The 6548-nt window shown below is 43.9% G+C and overlaps 1 long non-coding RNA gene across 8 annotated transcripts; it reads left to right on the top strand.

The window, feature by feature from the left end:
* Positions 1–999: 999 nt before the first annotated feature.
* On the top strand, positions 1000–5808 carry LOC125514384. 8 transcript variants are annotated; one of them, XR_007286387.1, is made up of 7 exons: positions 1000–1577; positions 1671–1876; positions 2056–2230; positions 2309–4365; positions 4591–4635; positions 5240–5291; positions 5396–5808. It is a non-coding gene; the product is annotated as an uncharacterized LOC125514384 (long non-coding RNA). The 8 variants fall into 8 exon arrangements; XR_007286389.1 differs by having other exon boundaries at positions 2056–2656; positions 3437–4365; XR_007286388.1 differs by having other exon boundaries at positions 1711–1876; positions 2056–4365.
* The last annotated feature ends 740 nt before the right edge of the window (positions 5809–6548 follow it).

Genomic DNA, 6548 nt, shown 5'->3' with positions numbered 1-6548 from the left:
TTGCGCTTGGTCACAACATGATGTTTATGTCGACCTACTCAATTCCCCTTGGAGGTGAAAAGATACTTATTCATGGGTGGTCTCAAATAATGAAGGCCCGTCCATCTTGGAGAATAGGACAGAAGATTATGTTCATGCTTTTCCATGGCTCTAAAGCGAATATCCTGTTTATTGACCATGTTGCGAGATGAAGCGCTTTCAGAAGGTTGTGGATGCGCGGGGTGGCGCCTGGGCCTTGTCCTGGGGCTTGGCGGCCTCACCCTTGGTTAACTGTAGGCAAAGTAGCACTGTTCGAGACGTGCTTTTTACGGTTGAACCTGTATAAGTACTCATACTGCTTTCAGCTTTGCTTGTTAAGTGCCCCTGCTGGTTTCAGTTAAGGTTGTTAAGTACTCCTGCTGCTTTTACAGTCTGTCGTGTTTCTTCAGTCCTGTCTTCCTCCAGCCGCCAAAACCAAGCCAGCGCCGGCGGGGCCGCCTGCTTCCGCCTCCCACGGCTGGCTGCGCCTCAGCGCACGCATCGCCGCCACACCGTCTCCTAAATCGTTAACGCCGACGTCCTCCGCGCGCTTTGGTGCGCTCGCCGCGGCGCCGCCCTCTCGCGTTGTCAACATGGTCAACAAACAACAGGAATCGACAGAAGTACGTGGAGAGGATGACAATAGGGGCCCACCACGTCAGCGTATGAAAAATAAAATGCTTCCTCCTAGTGTTTTCCTGACATCTGGGACCCACGACATTGTGAGCATATTCTAACCTATAAGGATGCTAGCCGACCCTCCTCCACGGAGCTCCCCCGGATTGGCGCATTCGTGGCCGTTGGATCAACTTTAACTTTGGTTTTGATCGTTCGATAGTTTGATTACTGGTAATTTTTTGTCACAACACAGTTATTTTTTTTGGCCTATGACTGGTGGGCTCTTCCCACGCATGGTTTGGCTGGGTGAGCCGTCCCGTGTCCGCTAGAGATTCGCCAACCACTCCGTGCCCGCCACGAGCTTGACGGGCACTCGTGCAGAACCCCCCGCGCCCTGCGCCCCCTCCACTCTCTCCTCTCAGCTCCCTCATCTCCAACCCCAAACCTTTCCCCACCCCTGTAGCCGCCTCCCCGAGCTTCTCGCCCCCTCCACTCCCTCCACGCCGCCTCCTCCCATCTCCTGACGAGGCAGCTCCCAAGCGAGGATCCGGCACCTACCTACACTGCCGCTGTCCATCCCTCCTCATCCTGGATCCTGCGGGCTGAGGCGTGAGGCTGCGGAGGCAAGCTTCTCCGGCAGCGGGGGCAACCTACAGGCAAAGGGTGACCGGCGGCGCTTGACTCGATCTGCGGGAGATAATATGAGAGGGAGGGAGAGAAGGAAGGAGAGGAGGGAGAAAGAGAGAGGAAAGAGGAGAGGGAGGTGCAGGGGCGGACGGGAGAGGGTCACCGGAAGGAGCGCCCCGGCTCGTCGTTCACACCGCCCAGGAGGAAGAGGAGAGGGAGGTGCGGCAGTGGATGGGAGAGGGCCACTGGAAGGAGCGTGGCCGGCGTCGTTCGCACCACGCTGGAGCAGAGATGCCTAGCCCTCATGCCCGCAGGTTCCTCCTCCTTCCTTCCCGCTGCTCCTCTCTTTGGATTAGTGAAGCTGTACTGCATGTTGGGTCAGTGTCATGCCCGTTGTTGCTATGCAGCACTTTACACAAGTCAACCAACCAATTCAATCTCTGTTAGCACTAGGAGAAGAGCATTTGCAAAAAGAGAAGAGCCCCTATAATCTACATTAGTCGATTTGAGGGTATGTTGAATGTGATATTTAATAAAGATGGTAATTCTTGCTATTCAAAGTACACAAGTGGTTGCCCCTGAGGTCTCCTCCTTGTCCGGCTTGTTCATTAAGGTAAGATTTTGATTGTCTCAATTTGTCGTGTAAATGCTCATATTCTGTTAAGTTCATGTGTATAAATCAACTGGCCTGAAGTGTGTGCTGTGAATTTCCTGAAGGAGATCACTTGAGATATTATATGCATTTTGTGGATTGTTGAGTTGCTTGGTTATTGGAATACCATGCCTGTGCAGGTCGGCAGGGGGAAGGTCCAGGGTGAGACCTTCAAGATGGATTTGATGTTGCTATTATTTCAGTTTGTGGACAGAGGATGTGATTCCAGCAAGACAGAGACGACGGCAATGACAAGTGAGATTTCTGTTAAGGAGTATTAGTAGATGTTCACATGATCGCTAGAAGCATATGAAGGTATCCACAATGATGGTTGCTTTCTTATCGACACATGATTTATTTATAATTATTGATAATGTACCTTTGTGATCGTAGCCACAATCCATCTCAATGTGTAGTTTCTGAACGTCCATGTCCATCGCCAGCTTAACAGCCTGTCAGAGCAACTCAGCCACTTCAGGGCTACAAACCTGATCAAACACATGAGACGCATCTCCTCTGAAAGCTCCATCTTGGTCTCTAAACACTACACCACCACCAGCTATACTTCCCGACTTTGATCTCGCACCACCACTCCACCAGCAGTGAAATGAACCTTGATTTGAACCATTCCAGTTTGTCTCTGGTTGTACTCTATTTGGATCCAAATAGAGTAAGAAGAAAAAGGAAATGTATTGCGAGCCAGCAGGGCAAGATTTTGTTCGGCAAGGGCATTAACTGTAGGTAAGCAGATGCAGTGAGCCAGTGACCAGAGAGTCTCGTGATCAGACTGTGGGTGGTTATTGTTGCACTATTCATATCTCCCCTGTTTTGGGTATAGTCCAGTAGCTGAAAGTTTATGTATAGTCAAATGTAATTGACTAACTAGAGAGTTCATGTATCTACATGAAAATAAGCTAATACAAATGAAAAATTGTTGAATGCATTTATCTTCATTCAGTGTGTGCCCCATAGTTAATGCAAGTTCTTACATTAGAAAGAAAATGGATAACCATTCTCAAATGCTGACACTTCTTAGAACTTCTCTTTTCATAACATGTGCAACTTCTTACTTCATGAGCATGTAGTACAGTGCCAAAGATTTGGGATGTCACATATAAATAGATTATATTGCATGGCTTTTTGAGAATAAATGTCACAATGTTTCTTTGTTCCCTAATTTCCCTCCTACTTTTTCTTCAGTTTCCTCAATACACTTTCAACTACTAATTATTTCAGTTTACTCTGGACATGCCATTTGATGCAACATAGTTCTCATGATACCAGTAATCTTCAATAGACAAAGGAATTTGTGCAGAATGCAGAAAATAAATAAGCCAATCTTTTACCCCTATACATAGACAGTATTTAATGATGTGGTTAGTAAGGCCTTCCTTTGGTGGCTAATTTCTTTATTGTGATGCTTGAAACAATTTTTTAAACCGATAATGATTCTAGAATAAAATAGACCAATGATATTCTGACCTACGATGAGGCTGGGGCACGTCTTCTAACCTGCAGCAGACTGTACACGTAGCGGGGGCGCCTGTCCCGCTATCGGTCCAGACCATGGGCGCAGCTTGGTCGAGCTACAGCGAGTGCATCTGATTCCAACACATCAAGATGAGCTCCCTCTTTTATTATTCTTAGGCAATGAGGTGTTAGGCCCGATCTTTTTATTTGTTGCTTTGATGAGTGTTGTCATGTTGTGGAAAGGCAACATGTGCTTGATATGTGGAGTTGGTGTTGAGCCTGGCGGTAGTAGACAGTCGCTTGATCTGAGAGTTGATTCATATCTTTTTTTTCTTGAAAGTGTGAAGACATTTCTTAGATTGCTTCTTGTTTTTTTGATGTATTTTGTTCTGCTGATAAGTGGCAGGAAAGAAAAGACCTGCTTGAATTATAGAAAGTGTTCTAAGAAAATTATGTGAATGGAATATGGACTGCATATACATATGATGCAACTCTTTTGCATCCGGAGATTGGATTACAGATTCCTCATGTTTGTGTACACAGATTTCCCAAAAGTATTACGTGCTGCACATATTCTTATTTCTTTTGATTAATTTAGAGCAATGTAGGTGTGAAGGCTGCCGATTCAAGTCTCAACTCAAGCAAAATTTGATTTTTTTTATTGTTCTGTCGATGTAGCATCTGAGACTGACTTACTTAGAGACCCAGTTCTGCTCTGTAATTTCAGAATATATGTTGTCATGTGCTTGTTTCTGCTTTTGGTGTGTGCTTTCCTATCTAATGTTTTCTTCTTGCTTTTGGAATAGCTGCATATGTTTCCAAATACCAAATGTTTTCTTCTTGGTTTTCAAAGAAACCTTTTGACCTTCTTATTATACATGCAGGTTCATGATACTGAGGTTATCGGCGTTCTCCTGCAAACTGAATTAATTCCTCTGTGCTTGCGTACCATGGAGATGGGCAGTGAGCTATCAGAAAACGTATGTAGCTAACCATCTCAATCGTCATCTAAATATTATCACGATCTTCCTTTTTTTGTTTAGCCTAGCAAAGGTCAAATTGTTTCTTCTTTTCAAAAAGTAAATTTTGTTGTCTGAAGTTCGTTTGGAACACTATATTACGAATTTACTAACTATCAGTTCACAAGTTCTTGATTATCTATAGCCTACTCTGCCACGCAGTGATCCGGCCAATTTTTTCCTCAGGTTGTCGTTTGCTCATTGTTGTCCTAGCTGTGCTACTTCCTTCTGGTAATGCACTGCTCCTTAGCTTCTTTCTTTGCATTTCTTATGAGTCCTGCGTTTTGCGTATGTTGCTGCCTCTGCAATTGATAGTATGTGCTTTCTTTTGCTTGGTATAATTTGGTGGGTGTATTTTTTGGTGCTAGGCCTACTTTTGTGTATGGTTTAGCCATCTGCATATACCATGGGTTGTGCGCTTGTGTGCTGACGATGATGTTGGCATGGTTTATTGTCTATTCTTTCTGCTAGATTAGCTTACAATCAGATTGTTGTAGTGGAGCTAAAAATACATTGGCTGGCTATGTCTCTTAGTTTGGCAGAAAGCACAACATGTCAAGTTGATCGGTGGCCATCTTCCTCAGTTTCTGCATATTTATTATTGGGAAGAGAACCAGGCTACTCATCGATTAATAAAAGCTTTATAGCTCTGTTCTCCTTCCATTCATTTCTTCAGTATTATTCTCTTAGATTAAAGGTATTATTGTGATGCCGTCCTATTGTTCTGTATGTATTGGATGACCATTCAGACATGTTTTAATGCGTTGATAGATAGATGTGCTTTATGTCTGCATTGTTGTGCCTGTGTTCTTACGTTTTTCTCTGTGTTTTGCAGGTTAGACGAACTGCTGTGTTCCTAGACCTGCAGCTCATTTCTGCTCCTCAAGGTTTGCTCTCCTTTTCTTCTGCATGTGCATTGTTTGTGGTTGTAGATACATTTATCTTCCTGCGCGTAACTAATGTCTAGCCTTGCTGAAAATACCTTCATCAGAGATGGTGTCCACGCCTTCATCATAGCTGGTGTCCACATGTTCTTCAGAGCTCGTGTCCACGGCTTCAGCAGAGCTACTGTCCACACTTTCGTCAGAGCTAAAACAACATAGACTAATCAAGTCACATTACTGTGACGACGTGTAAATCAGCCCGAGGTTTTGAATGGGACTTTACACCACCAAATTAGAATGTGTGTATATATATCTCATTGTACACAGCTAAACACCATTTTTTTGACTAAAGGAGATTATGTTTACTATCATATGTACTTGCCCACAAGAGGTCTTTTATCGTCGGGGCTTGTTACAGGCATGATCAGTTCATGATTTTAAAATATTTTTATACATGTATCTATAAAAAATTGTAAAAGGAATTGTTGAATATATTTAATTCTTGTAATCATGTAGGTCATCTTGTGGTCTGTGGACATTTAATTTTATGGAGTATTTCATAGGAGGTATTTTGTCAGACACTTCTACACAGATATTACCATTACACTTATTCTATGTTGTATCACTATTTCAAGACTAACTCTGACTATTAGGCTATAGGATTATATGATAGATTTTACAACAAAACTAGCTATCATTATTTTTGTGGACTTGAAATTGAATGATGATAATATATGAAATCGAGATTTGGAAGATGACATAAACTACATAGATCACACGGATTGTATGATTCTGGATAGACCCCTAGGAGCGGAAACAACATAGATCCTGTCATTGTTTTTTATCAAAGGGAGTTAAATTTGTTACTATATGTGCTTGCCCATAATTAAACCAACTAAATCATAGATTTCCCTTTCAATGTGCACATGGGTTCAATGGGTCTCTGCGCATTTGGAGCAACGGGTCCCCTAGAGGCCTGACAATGGACGGAAGAGGGTCACCGGCGCCGGTGAGGTCAGGTGCGACATGGTGGTTGGTGGCAGCTCGATCTACTCCTGGATCCTTCTTCTTCCACTTCCCCACCGGTGTGGTCGCACAGGTTGATGGCGTCTTGATCCACTCCTACATCCTTCTACCACTTCCCCACCGTGTAGCACCGCATCGGTGAGGGAGCATGGGATTGTTGGCGGCGACCGGAAACATGATTTAAAATGGGACCTTATACCACCAAATAAGAATGTGTGTGTGTTTGTGTGTGAG

The sequence above is a fragment of the Triticum urartu genome, chromosome 6 (assembly GCF_003073215.2).
Source record: "Triticum urartu cultivar G1812 chromosome 6, Tu2.1, whole genome shotgun sequence".
Classification (NCBI taxonomy): Eukaryota; Viridiplantae; Streptophyta; class Magnoliopsida; order Poales; family Poaceae; genus Triticum; species Triticum urartu.
Note: the sequence above shows the minus strand (reverse complement) of the source record. Positions and strands in the feature narration are given on the sequence as shown.